Genomic DNA, 16,338 nt, shown 5'->3' on the forward strand with positions numbered 1-16,338 from the left:
AAAGAACTTAACATTTTTCTCTTAATTGCCAATCCGCAGAACATACAGGCTGTGCCCCCTGGCTGGGGCTTCACCCAGTCAAGGGGATGCTTGTTTTCATTGAGGAAATAAGTCCTTTTGAGTCCCCGTTTTATTTCTGCGTTTCTCAAAAAGCAATTAGATCATCAAAAATAAAATGTTGCTCTCCGCACAGATGTTTTGGGGAAAAAATTCATTTTGTCCTCAAACCAAGGCATGGCATTCTCAGATAAACATGAGATGTTTCTTGCTTATGAATGGTGAATGGTGAATGCTTGCTGGCTGTTTTGTTTGCCTCTGCATGGGACCTTGGGTTCTCATTGTTTGTGTAGGCCTAACACACCACAAGCTAGCTGGCCTGATCAAACACACCAACTCACACAGAACGCAACTGAAGAGAAGACGATTTTCAATATTTTAGCATTCATAAGAATGTTTCGGAATGTTATACCTTTTCATGCTTTGGTAAGCACTGGAGCTTTTTCTTGGAAGTCTATCCAGAATTGATTAGCAGTTCAGCAGTATTGTGGCAGTACATAATTTGGTCCCCAGTATAGCCTAGGTTCAAACTTCCCTCTGGGGTACATAGATTTGTCATTCTGAGAGATTTTTGGGGCTTATACAGTCCCCTTGGTTTGAGAACAGTAGGATGTAGTATACAGGCTGGTAGCAAGAGCAGAGCTGAGAGTATTGTTTCCCTTTGAAAGCTCAGACCCTCTGTGCAGGTACAAAGACTAGTCTTGCGGCTTCTGAGCCGGGGGAATCTTCTCAGCCTCACCCAGGTCTTCTCTCAGTGGGTGAGGACAGTGAGGGGTGGAGAGGTCCTCCTACATTGCTGGCTAGTGGGATTTTACTGGGTGAATCATTTAAACATTTGACGCTGTCAGTTTAGAGGGAGAACCAATCAGCCATAATGCACCTTGCCATCTCTTGTAAATGCGTATACAGCTAATATACAATGTATGCTGTAGCTAATATACGCTGTGTAGCTTTGTCTGTGTGAGTCCTTTTAAGCCGCTTTGGAAGTTACTCTGGATAAGGGTATCAGCTAAATGATGAAAATGTGAAATTTTGCATAACCTGGAATCAGACCTCTGCAACAGGGTACATTCCAGTTACCTTTTTTATGGAGCGCTCACAATGCCAACATGAGCGAGTGCTTGAGACAGTGATGAAACTGATGAGACTCATGTAACATGTAAGGAAGTTGCTGCCGAGAGTAGCGGGGTGTCTCCATCTCCATGGAGATGTGCAGCTTCTCTCACTGCTCATTGCCCCCCCCCCCCCCAAACACACACACAGACACACAGACACACACACACACACACACACACAACTTGCAGAGGGAAAGTGGGTGCCATGGCGACGGCCTGCACTGTTTTCAATGCACAGTTTCACTTCATCAGGAACTGTTGATGAGTTCAATTTGCATATACCATTCTCTGAGCTTTTTGGTTTTTGCACACACTCTGCAGTATGAAAACAATGAAAAATGAGTCTTTTAGATGAAGCAGGCTTCTCCAGGGCTGCAAATGAGTCATTTAATTATTTATTTCATTTTCCAAAAGGATGAACTGCAGAGCGATATGAAGAAAAGTCAAAGGCATCTGCTGATGAGGGCAGCAGGTTTATGGGGCAGGACACAACTGAAAGGTAAGCAGACTGACCAATTTTAGCAGTAAGAATCTTTTCTAATGCAGCTTAGATAACACCGGACATTTTGTAAGGACAGGACATTTTGTCTCTGAAACTTTATCCAACAGTGAAGGCCCCCCCCCCATCATATACAAGCCCATGCCAACCATGGGTCCTCTTTTTCCTATGTATATATTTATTTATTTAACTTGAAGTTTGTATCCTAGCAGGTTTAATTATGAGGAATTCTGCTAACCACTGGGCTCTATTTAATACAGTTGGTCACTATTAAGCATACACATGTTGTAGTTATTGATCGCTCTCTGTTCTGTGGAGCTGTGAAGGCTGAAGGTGAAGGTAAAGATGAAAGAAAATGAAGATGCCAACCCCAAGCAAAAGGCACTACAAATTGAGTTTTCAGATTCCATTGTATGTCATGTAATACAGCTGCCGATTAAGAAAATGCTCATTCTGATTGGTTGGCAGTTGCTCTCAGGTGATATTATGCTCCAAAACTCAGAGTAAAATACCTAATGGTGTGGATCTGTCTCCACTTGATAGTCTTCCTAGACATGTAAAAATTGGAGAAAGGGGTTCAATGGAATACCAGTGCAAACAGCCCCAGCATAACAGAATAGAGCAGCACTGTAATGATTTCTCCTGATTGGCTTTTGACTTACATGGGGTAACAGGGAAGGGGGAGAGGATGCCAGCTTTATTTGTCTTGACTGGTAATGAGAGTTAGTGGTTTGGTGGTCATAATGTTCAAATTCAAAAAGAGAGAAGTGGTGCTTCTTTACTTAAGAACACAGTAGGGTGTGGCCACTGCTCTCCAGACATGGAGGAACGCCTTGCTCTCTGACAAGACAGACAAAAAAAAATCTTTCCTGAACTGGGAGAGGAATCATGGGAAAATGGACTTCGGGGTGGCTCTATTTTAGATCTCACACTGGGATACAAGTTAGGGAAATAAATTCCTCCCAAGGAAAGCCATGAAATGATGGCCCACCACTGTGCCCAGGCCATGACACTGGAGAAGGATGCTGAGCCGTTTTTAGATTGGTCATTAGCTGTAATTTAGAAATTGAAATTGACACACCCTGGACCTCCAGTTGATGATAATAACAGCATGGCAGGCTGCTGGTGTAGGTACAGAAAGCCCTTGTTTCAATTCTCATAGTCATAGCCACATCCCCCTCCCACTCCCCTAGTGTGATTATTAATCTAGCCATCTGTCCATGTACCTGGAGGATGAATATCAAGATCTTGTTTAAAATAAATGTATGTTTGTATGTGTCTGAACAAGCTATACGCCATTATAGCACCAAAGCTGTGATGGAACAACAGTGTTGTGATATGAAATATGTATTTTCCTATGAGATATATACATACATTTTATATATATATATATATATATATATATATATATATATATATATATATATGTATGTAGTAGTATATATGTACACACACATGTTGAAAGCCAGTTTCTGTGCATACTGAGTGGTATAAGTGCGCTGAAATTTTTACAGATATTCTGGTCAAAGACTTGATGACACCACCCTTTCACAAATAAAAATGTCTGTCAAGCAACCATAGCTATACAAACATTAGATAAATAATAATGTAAATGTTAAATGTTTAAAACAAGACATGTAATGTGTGTGCTAGCTTTGGAGTAGTAAGACTGGAAACCAGAATGATTACCATGGTAGACAGCTGTTTATTTTAGGAAATAACTATTTTTGAATGTCTGAATCAAAATAACAAAAATTTGTTGATTCCTTATCATGGATCCCCTGTAAAAAATATTTTAAAAACTAAAGAGCAAATAATGAATGAATCCAAAGGCTCATAATAGGATAGCATTGCCTGTCTGGGTCTGCCTGCCACTCGCTCCTACTCTTTCACTCCCATCTCTACAGTTGTTGCCTTAGGTAATCAGACCTTCAGCATCAAAACACCCTGTTAAACTTGGCATATTTATGGAGACTTTTTTTTGTACACTAATTCATTGGCAAGAGCCCATTAACGCTTTCAATTAGTCTCCCATTTCTAATATTTTGGAAAAAAAAGTGGGATACAATCCCACTGGAGTCATTAAGAATGATGAATTTTCTTTTTCCAGCCTTTGCCATTTTTTTTTTTTTGTTGTGAAACACACTGAAAGGTTGAATTTAGACAGTAAGATTTTTAGTCTGTTTAATGTGTTTGCCAACAGGCTAGTGTCAATTTGTTGTATGATGTAATCTATAATTATAATAAGTATAATTATAATAAATATAACTATGTCTTAAATCATTTCAGGAGTGTTGCATAGTGTTTAGCATTAACGTTGATATTTGGATTCAGGGAGATCTGTGAGCTTTTAATGTAATAGTGCAGCTAGCACAGCGACACATCACATGTTCACTATTTGGTAAGCTGGAAGTAGGCTCTTTCTACCGTCAGCAGTGGGAAATCTATTGCACTGAGTCACTGACCCGTTTTTGTCATTTTGACCCATGTTAAAACAGAAGCTAGTGGAAAGTGTCACCACTGAAGAGGAATTTGAAATGCAATGTGGGGTTCATGCAGATTGTAATGTGAATATTTCTCTTTCCAAAACCATTCCTCTGCATCATGTTTGGTTAGTTTTTTTCTGTAATCAATAAGATGAGTCATTAATTATGAAATGTCTAATATGACAACAGTATATTTTTCCTTCCGAAAGAAATGAGAGGTGTTTTCTTTAGTGAGGTTTTTTTAATATACAGAATCTGCCTTTTCCTTCCATTTTCTGCCCTCTCCCTATTCCTCAATTCTTTGGAAATATCTACCGTTCTGTTCTATTAATAGGTGTGACCCCCGCCCCACCCCGCTTCCCCCCATGCCCACAGAGCTGTCTTTGGGTCTGACTCTAGAATTAACTGATAGTGAATGGAAGCCTCAAAAGATAAGAGACAAGGACATTTTTATGTTCACCCTACAAGAAAGGTGCACTTAAGATTATATCAGTTCAGATGAATCCATTAAATGTACTTGACAAAGATAATTCTGCTACTTTGCACCACAGATCAATTTGACATTTGACAGTTTAGTGAAAATACACACGCCTTCATTGGCCATGCTAACCTTGGCATGTGTCTCAAAATCTGTTTTTCTGTCGACACCACCTGTTTTAATGCCACACACAAACCACAGCCTCAGAAGGTGGGAAGAACTGATAAGGATTCCATTGGCCCATTGGCCTTATTTATATGTTTTTAGTTGTCCATTTTTTCCTCCATGTAAGTTAATTTAGCTGAAGAATTGAACACATTGAAAACTGTTAATGTAAGCAACCCACCACGTATGGTACTCAGACAATCGATTGGCTAATTGCAATATGCCTGTTTTTCTAGTGGTAATACATCTGAATAATTTCAGTTTTTAATTTAAGAATTTACCTTTTCTTGATGAAAATGAGAAAACCAGTTAGCTGGAATTTGCAATATTGCAAATTAGCATAGTAGACTCTTTTTTTTCATATTAATTAGCTGTACAGTATCTAATCGTCTCTGATTTCCATTTCCATGATCATGTTTCTTTCATACCAGAGCGGTGCAGTGTTCAGTTGTCAATTATTTGTTTAAGTCATATTTAATGTGAGTCATGTAACCACATTCGAAAGGCTATCAGCACATGTTTCCTGATAGACCTGTCTATAGTTTTGTGGAGTGGCTCAGTTTTCCAGATCCACTTGAAATTAAGGCAGGTGGTGTTTGGGAGAATGGGGACCTGGCACAGATACTCACTTGCCACATAAGCTTCAGGGTCTACTAAACTCTACCCACAGAGCCATAGCAAATGCTTTATCTTTAATTATGGCACCAGGGAATTAGTTGCAATATTATACTATTGTGCTTATTTAACGAAGTATAATGAGAGAGAAACTAGCAGAGTGAATGTAATGGTGGTCCAGAGGAAGTGAAACCATTTAGCAGATTCTCCTGCACATGTAGCTGTGTGCTTATGTGTTCTTCTCCATTATGGACGTGCAGTGTTGCACGCAAAGCTCAGGAAAAAGACAAACAAACCCCAAAGAAATTTGCAACAATAAACAGACGTAAAACTCTTGAGTTAAAAAAAAAAGCTCACATGACAGCGAAGAGCAACAGCCACAGGTTCTTTGATTTTATTTTTCCCTTTCCCAGCAACATAGCCACTGAACCCTTGATGTTTGTTGAAAGGAAACTGAGGATGTAGGAAGAAAGTTACGATTTGTGTTTTTTTGTATTTGTGTCTGCCGAATTGTTCCTTAAACCTTTTAAGGTATCGTAATACCACTCAGACCCTGACATTTTTTTTTTTTAATTTTCCTTTTCATGTACTTTCATCTAATAGGGGTAATTGTATTTTTGAATCTTTTTTCTAGTTAATTTGCTCTGTGTAAAATGGATTAAAAGTATCTGGATTGTGAAGAAAACTATCATGAGACCATGAGGAGAGAGACTGATTGGTGAAAGAGGACCTACCCACCGTTAAGGAGGTACAGCATTTTGACCATTACTCAATTTACTGCTCAAGTGAAAATAAATAGTAACTTGCAGAGTGCTTACATAGTAAAGACAAGTTTGAGGTCAAGATTGTAAAAATGTGTAGAATTCCCATCCTATAGATTCACATAGCATCTTCAAAAGTAGTAGTCTGTCAGCTGTAGGTTTTGAACAGAACGGTGACTTGGCATCTAAACCTATCCTTAAATTTAGCAGTGGTAAAGATGTATCATCTTTTTTCCCCATTTATAAGGCATTTGCCTCCTGGTAGTGTTCATTTCATTAATTGAATTGATACATGCACAGACGACACCATGCACAAGTCTGAGAATACACAGTCATTGTGGTATGTGGCCTTGAATGCCTTCCGAGTCCAGATTGCAGAATGACATTGTGCTAAGCCACATTTGCTCACTGTATTCTTTGAATTGTGGGCCGTGAATAGTGGGTTTGAATTATATTGTGGGCTGATGTATTGAGCAGTATCTACTGCGCGCTGCTTACATTGTGGTCTCTGTGCAGATTTCAGATGAGCATGTGCCATCCAGTCCCATTGGTGTTTGCGTCCTTGCTCTGTGAGAGAGTGAGAGAGAGAGAGAGGGAGTGAAAGAGCAGCCCAATAGAAGTGCATTGTTCCATGCCAGCTGTCACTTGGGGACACGCAAAGCCTTTCCTCTGTCTTTCCCCATCACCCCTGTCCCACACAGAGACCCCTGCTGTGGCACATACAAACCCCCCCCCCCCCCCCCCCCCCCCCCCTTCAGAAGAAGGGAATGTCACACCTGCTACAATCACAGGTCCAAAAACTCATCAACAGGCCTTACTAGCCTGTTGCCTAATTCTCAAATGTTCTGCTCAAATATTCTGGGAGAGATCATTTATTCTGAAGTTTTTTTTTTCTTTTGAGGGATTATTAGCAGGGAAGACTGAATTTTTCATTGCTTTGAAGGTAGTGTGTTTTAAGAATATAGTGTTCAGTTAGAACCACTCACTGAAAAACGTTGTACAAGATGCACTAATCTAACAAGGGTTCGACTCTGTCCAAATGTGAGCTCGTTTATGGGAAGCCTGGTCTTGATGGAGTCCTAATTATGCAGCGAGTTCCTCTGAGGGCCTTTTTCTCTTGCGAGTTATGCAATCACGTCCCAGGGCAGCCTTTCACCCACTAGAGAAAAAAAACCATTTGCTGCTGTCTTTCTCTCATTGTTTTTTTTTTCCCTCCCCTGAAAAGCGGATTTCTCCCTCTCCCCTCTCCCTGCCCTGACGGTGGCCATTATGTGTGCTGTCTGTCAGTGAGGGCCGAACAATGCGGAGCGGCTGCCGCTAATTGTGGGTGTTGTGTCGGCGTCCGTGTTCGACCAGCCCTTGCCCCTGCCCTGGGAGGAGCCTGCCTCCTCTCTCTCTCTCTCTCTCTCTCTCTCTGTCTCTCTCTCTATCCCTCTCTTATCCTCCTTCCGCTGCAGCTCCCATTGCCGTTCCCTTCGGAGGGCGGGGGGGTGGGGGTGGTGGCTCTGACAGGAGAGAGGGAGAGGGTGGGCTCGGGGGGAGCACACCTGTGGGCCAGCTCCCTGGTCACCTCCTCTCGCAGTTTTGCCACCTGCTCTGCACTGCAGGCTCCCCTCACATCTCATCTGCACGTCTAGGAAACACGAGAAGGTCCCCCTCTCCCTCCCGCCTGTGCATGCCACAGCTTTCTGCTCTAAATGGCTCGTCTCCTAAGATTTTTTCCTCTGTACACCCCCCCCCCCCCCCATTCCAGCTCTTCTTTTCTTCTTCTGGTCTTCTTTTCCCTAACAGCCCCAGCCACTTGTGAGAGAAACACATAGAGAATGATGGAGAGACGAAAGAGCAAAGAATGCTTTGCCTGTCTGCTTTTTTTTTTTAAAAAAAAAACAAAAACGTATGCAGCTTGCTTGAAGGAAGTTGCCTGTATTGTTCACCAGATGTCCCTAGCCATAACTGAAGGGAAAGCACACCTATTGATTTTTCTCTCTTTCATCTCTTTGAGGATAGAGGAATGGGACGTCAACGCGGTACATCCTCGAAGTTTTTGGTTTGAAGCCGTGGTCGTCTTAGTTCAGGAGGTGTACTATTTGCGCTGGCTCTTACGCTGTGCTCAGTGTAGCTCACCCCTTTTTTGTGCTGTCCCTCTTCCCGGCCTCCTCGAGGAGCTTTGCTGTCAGCCCAGTCAGACAGGGGAGCAGGAGTGAGGTCTCAAGGGTGCACAGATTACAGTGACAGAAATAAAGGCTCACCTGGCCGTTCTCATCTTTCTCTTTTGTTCGTTCTCTTGTGCTCGTTTCTTCCTCAAGGATTCACAATGTCTAACAAAGAATTAAATTCACTTGTTTTATAATCTATAATTTATGTTCAGTCTGTTATGCTATATATATATATGTACGTATGTATGTACGTATATATAAGGTAACAGACTGAATATAAATTCATTTATTTTCTATAATATATTACATTCTATGATATATTATTGTATGTGTGTATATTATATATATATATAAAATGATTTGGGTTTTGTATGGATGTCAAGACCTGCAGTTTGTAGGAATTTTTTAAAGCATATGACAGATGGATTTTGAGTTGTAAAGTTCTTAATACAAATAGTTTTTACAATGAAATGTATATCACTGTCAGGGATGATGAAGCTAATTTAAATAATTACATATGTGTCTGTGAAAGCTGTAAATACTGAAATATTTTAATATTATCTATAAAATGATTTGCTATGTGAGCGACTCTCCCGCTGTGAAGATTACCATTTTGCTTACAGTATTTTGTCAGATCCAGAGAATGTCAGCGAAGTATATTCCTCGGTAGTAGTTGCCTTTACTTTGCCATCGATCAGTCCGTTTCTGGCATTTCATAACACAAAACCCCCACTGATCAACATCAATGGTGTGCTTGTTGGCGTTTGTCTCTTTGTCTTGTCGCTCGGTTAATTCCTACCTTATACAGGTGAAATGTAGCAGTGTATTCTCTGGCACTCTTACGATTTGGCTGTTTTAAGGGATAAAGATATTTGGTAGGTTGCTGAATGAACATGCAGGGTCAATCAAATCCCACGTCAGAAGGTAAAGGTTATGGTAGTTACTGTCTGATTTAAAAAAAAAAAACCCCACTTCAGTTTTACTTTTTTTTCACCATGGCAGCGCAGCTTTTGTGTCTGGAGGCGGTGCAGGCCATGTGAATGGCTGATTTAAGTGCATTACAGACCAATGCCATTTCTTTCAAGGTTGCTTTAAAAAAAGGTTTCATAAATGACGCAAACATCCTTCAGGAAAACAGGCTCACGCAGCGCACCATATTATGATTAATATCAAAATATTCCAGTATTTACAGCATCTAATAAGAACACCATGTGTAATATGATAACATTAACTAATATTACAACGTAAATTAGGCGCAAGTAGAGCTAAAGTTCTAGTCACATTTTAAACATTTAGTGCTTTTCTTCAAAACGGTAAGACTGGCTAAAAACTTAAGTGTTTGGATGCCAAATAAAATGACTGCATTTAGAACTTTACCTCTATTTGTCCCTAATTTCTGTTGCAAAATTATTTTATGGTATCATATTACATATGGTGTTCTTATCAGATATGCCCACAATAAGTTTTAAGGCAAGAGGAAAATTGGTTGCATTAATAAACAAGGTAAACCATAATGCATTAAAAGGTATTTTCCCAGAGTTTCCCAGAATTGTGCGGTAGAAATACAATGGATGGCAAGAACACTGTTTCTCACTCTGTCAAGGTGGTTGAAATGAGCAGTCCTATGTGAAGGTAGAATGCGGATATGTAAGCATGGCTGTTGGCCTGCCTGGGTCATTCTGCTTTCCCTCTCTGCTCCTGGCTCAACCCTATGCTGCAAACCTACTCGTGTGTACTGCTCTTCCCCTCCCTCTCTTTGTCTGCCCACACTGAAGCCAGCTGCTGCAAGCCCCTCCCCTTGTCATTTCATTCCTGGACTGAGTTACCCCAATGTGCATTTCTCTCATATCCCCCCCCCCCCCCCCCCATCATCCCTATTAATGATTTACTCAGAATCTGCATTTGTGTGTCAGTGCCTGTAGTTTCATAGCAACACGCCCAGGATATTCAACATGTAGAGGTCACCCATAATGAATATCCAAGAGCAGCCGGACCCTTAGACTTGGGCCACATGGAAAGGGGGCGGCATGTCTTATTGGAAGCCCTGTGTAAATAATTAATGGAGGCCTCTGATTGGTGCAGGGATCCTGAGGGTGACAGACGGCCTTGATGATGACGTGTGTATTTACCGCGTGTGCTGTGCTGCAGAGCCCCTTCCTGTTTGGATCTTGGGCTCACCCTACGAGTCCAAGAGGGCTAATCCAAGGTGCCATTTACATAATTAACACGGTATCCTGCAGGTGAGATTATCACTGCATACCTCCGTGTCCCATTACAAAATTAATAGCTCTTCCTGTATCAGGAATTATGTATAATTTACATCCTACTTTTTGACATGAGGGGAGAGGACTAAATTGAGATAGAATGATTTTACCCCCTTCCTGGATATTTTATTAATTATTATGAAGACTAGTCAAATAATGAACCAATGGTGTATCTATTTTTACCTGATTTTGTGTGATAAATGTTTCAATTCTATATCCTATCACATCTACATTGAGTGTAGGTCGAATACATCTCTGGCATATTATTTAAGCATTCACACTTCTTCTTTTTTCATCTGAAAAGCATATGGTCTGAGGACTGTAATTATTCTCATAAGCCTTAAATGCCTTAAGTGCTGCACAAAATATGAATTATAATGCTTATGTACAGACCTATAGCCATGGGTAGAGGAATATTAGTACAACAAAACTTTGATACATAGCAATGATTCTGAAACCATGTAAGCAATTATGAGCAGCCTTATATGCAGGTATTGTGTATAAATACCCCCACCCTTTTAAATTTAAAAGTTAATGTTCAAAATTTAAAAACTACTTTAGCACAAAAACTGTAAAAATGAAAAAAAAATGCAATTAACAAGATAAATTACGATAAGCCAAAGATTATTTACTTAGTGTGCTTTCTTTACCAATGGTTGCATTGCCATTTGCTTCTAAAAGGAAAAAATACGGGAAAACTCGTTGACCACTGCACAATTCAAAACAAATTGTGTGTGTGTGTGTGTGTGATATATATATATATATATATATATATATATATATATATATATATATATACCCACACCCACACACACACGTGTATATATATATATATATAGCTAACATAAGTGAAGAGTGTTTAATTGTTAATCCTAGGTTTCTCTCTCTCTCTCTCGGTACCACAAGAAATTGTGCCTCAGGGTCGCGCCAGAAAACTGGAATTCCGACCCTTTTCCTTCGCAGGGCCTCTCGGTAGCGAGCGATAGCCATTTAGTTCATAAAGAGGTCCTCCGCACTTCGACAATAGGAGAGCCATTTTGCCAGGGCAACGGCGACTGGCTTGCGATACGTTAGCTCGGTTGAGAATTTAGTTTTGTGGTTTAATGTAATACAGCCTTTACAGCACACAGCTGGTCTGTTTATAGTTCCTGTTATTATAAACATGGCGTTTATTGTGTACATTTTACTGATACCCGCTTTTTCATCCATAATGATTTGGGTAAGAACGGCCCAAATACTGTAAAAAAAAAAAAAAAAAAAGCAAATTAAAAGGACTGTTGTATAATACTTTTCTATTCTCTACTAATACCACCACTTAAATATAACTAATATTATTAGTTGTAAGAATTATTGGTCATTCGTTTATTATTAATATTATTATTGTTATTGTTATTATTATTTATTAGGATATTTTAAGGATTTTCTCTTTTATTATTTTGCCTATCTATTCCATTCAGTGTGAGTGCGCACGCTGTGTGTGTGTGTGTGTATGTGTGTGTGTGTGTGCGCGCGCTCAGCTATTCCTCTTCGCTTCTGCTACGCCGCCATTGAGGGGAATAGCAGCTTTGCAGGAGATTTTTTTCATTGCTATGGCAGTTTGCACTTGCTGTCGCATGGATATATCTGTCGCATCGTCCCGAGAAGTCGTTGCTGACTGGAAAATTAAAGTAGCATATCTAGCAAACAACGATGCGGGGCTGTGTTTTAGAACATATACGTCTTGTATGTTCTAAATATTTGAATACAGAGAGCAACGTGCTAGCTTTTTTAACTGCGCGAGTGTGATAAATAAATGCGCGCAAACCATCTATTTCTGTCCTGCACCCACAGTGAATACAGTTTACTTACCTGGCGTTTGTAATCATGAATTCGATTTGTTTTTTGGACGTTTGTCACTCGGTCGTGTCTTATTAATTCAATATATCTTTGTTGCATTCATCACTGAGGTGTTTGCGCTGATAAATCCTTCCTTTTGCGTAAATATTAGTGTGGGCATTGGCTCGGTATTGGACACTACGATCTAGAAATATGGAAGGCAAGATAACCTTAAATTATTGTATTGTTTCATTTATCCATTAAATGGCAAGTTGAAAAACAATATTTTGATCAAAATAAAGAAACAAACGTTTTAAAAACTTGTATCCTTTAACTGCATTTTTTGCTTTTGGCTTGTGGAAATAATGCATAATACAAATTTGTTAACCACAGCCATCTGAATCTAAATTTATTTTACTACATGCAATGAGATACAATACAATTTTAATTATAATTTAAAATATTAGTGTATATATAAAATATTAGTGTAGTGCAATAGTGTGTACACACACACACACACATATATATGTATATATATTTATAAAATATTTGTGTGTATAGGTATGTAAGTTACATATGTGGACCAGAGAGCCACATGAGTAATCAGGCTTTTGTATTCCTGGATGCAGCAAGAATGTGAGCTCAGGAGAGTGTAAGAGGGAAGGAGAACAGAACAGCAGAGAGAGGCACGCTTTACAACTGCATGCTAATGCCAGGGAGGCCTGCTTTCTGTCTCCTACCTTCCCCCTCTTCAGCCTGTGAAGAGGGCCTTTTGGAGCAGTGACGGCAGTTCTGTTGCGTGTAGCGGGAGGCCTGCCTGTTGTGTGCGAGCGCAGGGAGGAAAAAGAGGGGGAGGCCGTCCCTTTCAAGCCCGCTTGCGGAGGAGGGAGAGCAATGGAGGGAGAGAGAGAGAGAGAGAGAGGAGAAAGGCGAGCGCAAAGGAGAGAAGGGCTATTGATCAGGGCAGGAAGGAGGAGAAGAGTGGCCAGGAGAGGCCCCTGCGCTGTAAGCTCTCAGAGCGGCAGGCGGATGTCAGCGTGGTTAGTGCACAGAGAGAGAATGACAGGGTGGATTAGTGTCACACAGGGGCTTTGCGTAACTGTGGAGACTGGCCCCCCCACCCCCAGCCTGGTTGTGTAGAGGTCAGTCACCTCTGACGGCTCCCTCTCTCCTCTCAAGCTCTGTGATAATCCAAAACTGGGCTGGGCCAGGCCCACAGAATGACCCAACATAGTGAACCTTTAAAATTACTTACATGCGCCTTTCACTTGTCAGGGGACATCCTGCCTTGCCCCCCCCCCCCCCCCCCAACCTTGTTTTCTCTCCTTTCAAACCTTTTGTTCAATGCCACTTTCTCCTCTCTCCAGCCCTGCTTTTTAATTGTCGCGCACGTTAATGGAAATCTTTTGGGTTTATTTTAATTAATTTATTAAGTTATTCAACATTCGGTCTCGTGCAACTCACTGGCACTTGGTTGTTTCTCTACAAAATGACAACATCCTTGCAAGCTGGGTGGCTTGTTAAAAAAAAAAAAGAAAAAGTACTGGCAAAAATCCTGACATGGCCACATGTTCCTGACAGGGAAATGGAGAGGAATGAAATTGACCACAGCCCACAAAATCCTTCAGATCTACCCACAAATGCACATGTCATACTGGAGAGTAAATATAAAAAATATCCCGTCTAAATTCATGAAAAAAGCTGAGAATAATTGGATACTTTTCCTTTTACAGTGTTTATTTAGTACTTGTTTGTGTATTTTTCTCTATTGTGTTTGGCCACAAAAATTCAATCCATGCAATGCTATGATATGTTTTCACACTGAAAATGCCTGTGGCAATGTGTAATTAATATAAATGTCATGTAATAAAAACATCAAACATTTCAAGCAAGTTTCTCAATTGTTTACATGTAAATTTTAAACATGAATAAAAACACAAGGTTTTGTGAGCTGATACAGATTTGGAACCTAAGCATTTTCTACGCAAGTAGTAGCACCCTTCTTTCCTTCTGGTCATTTTCTGAGATCAAAATTAAAAATCTGAACGAGGAGACGCACACCGAAATCCAAGATGGTGTGGCTTAAGATCGGAGGTGGGGGGTTGGAAGGTTTTTAGAAGAATAAGCCTGTCTGCTAATGAAGAATGACGTGTCTGAAGCAAACCCAGTCAGACTTGGTCCATTATCCACCAGTAAAGAAACCTGTGGGGATTCAGCTCCAGATGGGGTGAATCCAGACAGAATTAACCCCCTGCTCCTACTCCCAATCTAGCGCAATCAAGGGGAGACGAGATAAGCAGAGGACAGATAAGAAATGCCAGTAGGCATGGGCAGATCTGAGTTCTTTGTTCTTAAGCGGAAGACTTTTGGGCCCTTCTCCTCTGCGGTGCAGTGCAGCTTCTCACGTTACAGGCAGACAGAGATGGAGAGGTGGACAGGGGCGGGAACAATGTCCGAGCGCATGGGGTTGCTGTTTTCACAGTGATAAATGACAAGCTTTTCAGGCCCTTTATGAAGACCTGGGTCTGCATGCTCCAGAGTCTGACCTCACGCTGGAGTTTCCCAAAGTTCTGATTGGAGTGTCTCTCCAGGAGCTCCATAGTCAGTGTTTGTTCCATATATAACTGGTGTCTTCTATCGCAGAGATCATCAATTTGGTTATTTGCTTTTTTTTCGGTTGTTTATTCTAAGTTTGGTCCTCTCAGTTTCTGACTAGGTATGCTACTAGATCAAGCGTGGAGCCACAACATAACTTTAAAAGTAATTTGTAAAATAAACTTTTGAGATACTTCCCTTGTGGCTGAAAACAGTGTCTATAGGGCTCTACAGTACAGTGTGTGACAGGCATATGAGACTTTGGTACAAGGTACCATTCCATCCCTCTTAGCTTAGGAGTCCACTATGGGAATTTCACCAGCTGCTCCTCTACTAAAAATGTAAGTGCCCTTGACAGCCGGTCCTATCCTGAATACAGAGGGCTTTGTCTGCAGTAAACACCTATAGCTGTCAAACACCTTCTTGGGATTTATTTCCATGGATTTTTGTCTCTAATTTCAACCTTGGCCATTGGTATTGAGTATGGAGCCTTTCAGAATGTAGTGTTCCCAGAGAAAAAGTCCCAATAGCCTTTGCATTGTAAAATATATGTTTTTTTTTTTCTCCTCATGTTGAGCAAGGATGGATCAGTTACATTGTCTGTCAGAGCAGAGAAACTGCCAACATTTAAATTAAACAAGCGCACGTAAAAGTTATATATTAAAATGTATATATTAAAAATTTAAGTGAGAAACTATCAAATCAAATGTGATAATTTCAGTCAGTTGGTTGATTTTAGGATGACTTTATTGTAATAAATCACTTTTTCCACCCACAAGAACAAAAAGCACAGTGTGGTTTATCATAATAATTATCAACAAAAACAATTGTTTTAAGCTTGGGTCCATAGATCAAATAGAAATGTTAAATTGTTTTTTGAATTACCACAGTATTTATTTTGTCTATTTTCCCTACTGGTGCCTGTGAGTAATTCAGCAGACATACTGATGCCGTACCCTTTATAAGTGTGCACTGGTGGTAGTGAAATAGACGTAAATGTTAATGTCATTAATGCTGTAGTACATCAGGATTTTGGAAATGCTTCCCTTCTGAATCCAGAGTACAAATTAACTAGTGTGTTTGGATATACTTATTAACTGAAATAAATGAAAATATCACATTAGTCAAGATTTTGTATGGCTTGATTTTCTGAAGCTGTTTATGATAATGAAGTATTGATTACATGGCAGGATAAAAAGCATATTTTATCATAGTAATTGTAAAAATATTTTTTTAGCCTACATCCATGCCTCAAATAGGAATGTTCAGAATTCAGAGTTTAGAATTTGTAATTTTACATCCAGTGTAACATTTAATGGAAATTTCCATGCA

At 40.2% G+C, this 16,338-nt stretch overlaps 1 long non-coding RNA gene across 1 annotated transcript in view; it reads left to right on the forward strand.

Annotated features, from left to right (window-relative positions):
- Positions 1-16,338, forward strand: part of LOC118796528 — a 39,740-nt gene that overhangs the window by 18,909 nt on the left and 4,493 nt on the right. Inside the window, exon 2 of the long non-coding RNA XR_005005896.1 lies at positions 1,587-1,671. This is a non-coding gene — a long non-coding RNA (uncharacterized LOC118796528). The remainder of the gene's footprint in view (positions 1-1,586; positions 1,672-16,338) is intronic.

This window comes from Megalops cyprinoides, chromosome 2 (genome assembly GCF_013368585.1).
Source record: "Megalops cyprinoides isolate fMegCyp1 chromosome 2, fMegCyp1.pri, whole genome shotgun sequence".
Taxonomy (NCBI): Eukaryota; Metazoa; Chordata; class Actinopteri; order Elopiformes; family Megalopidae; genus Megalops; species Megalops cyprinoides.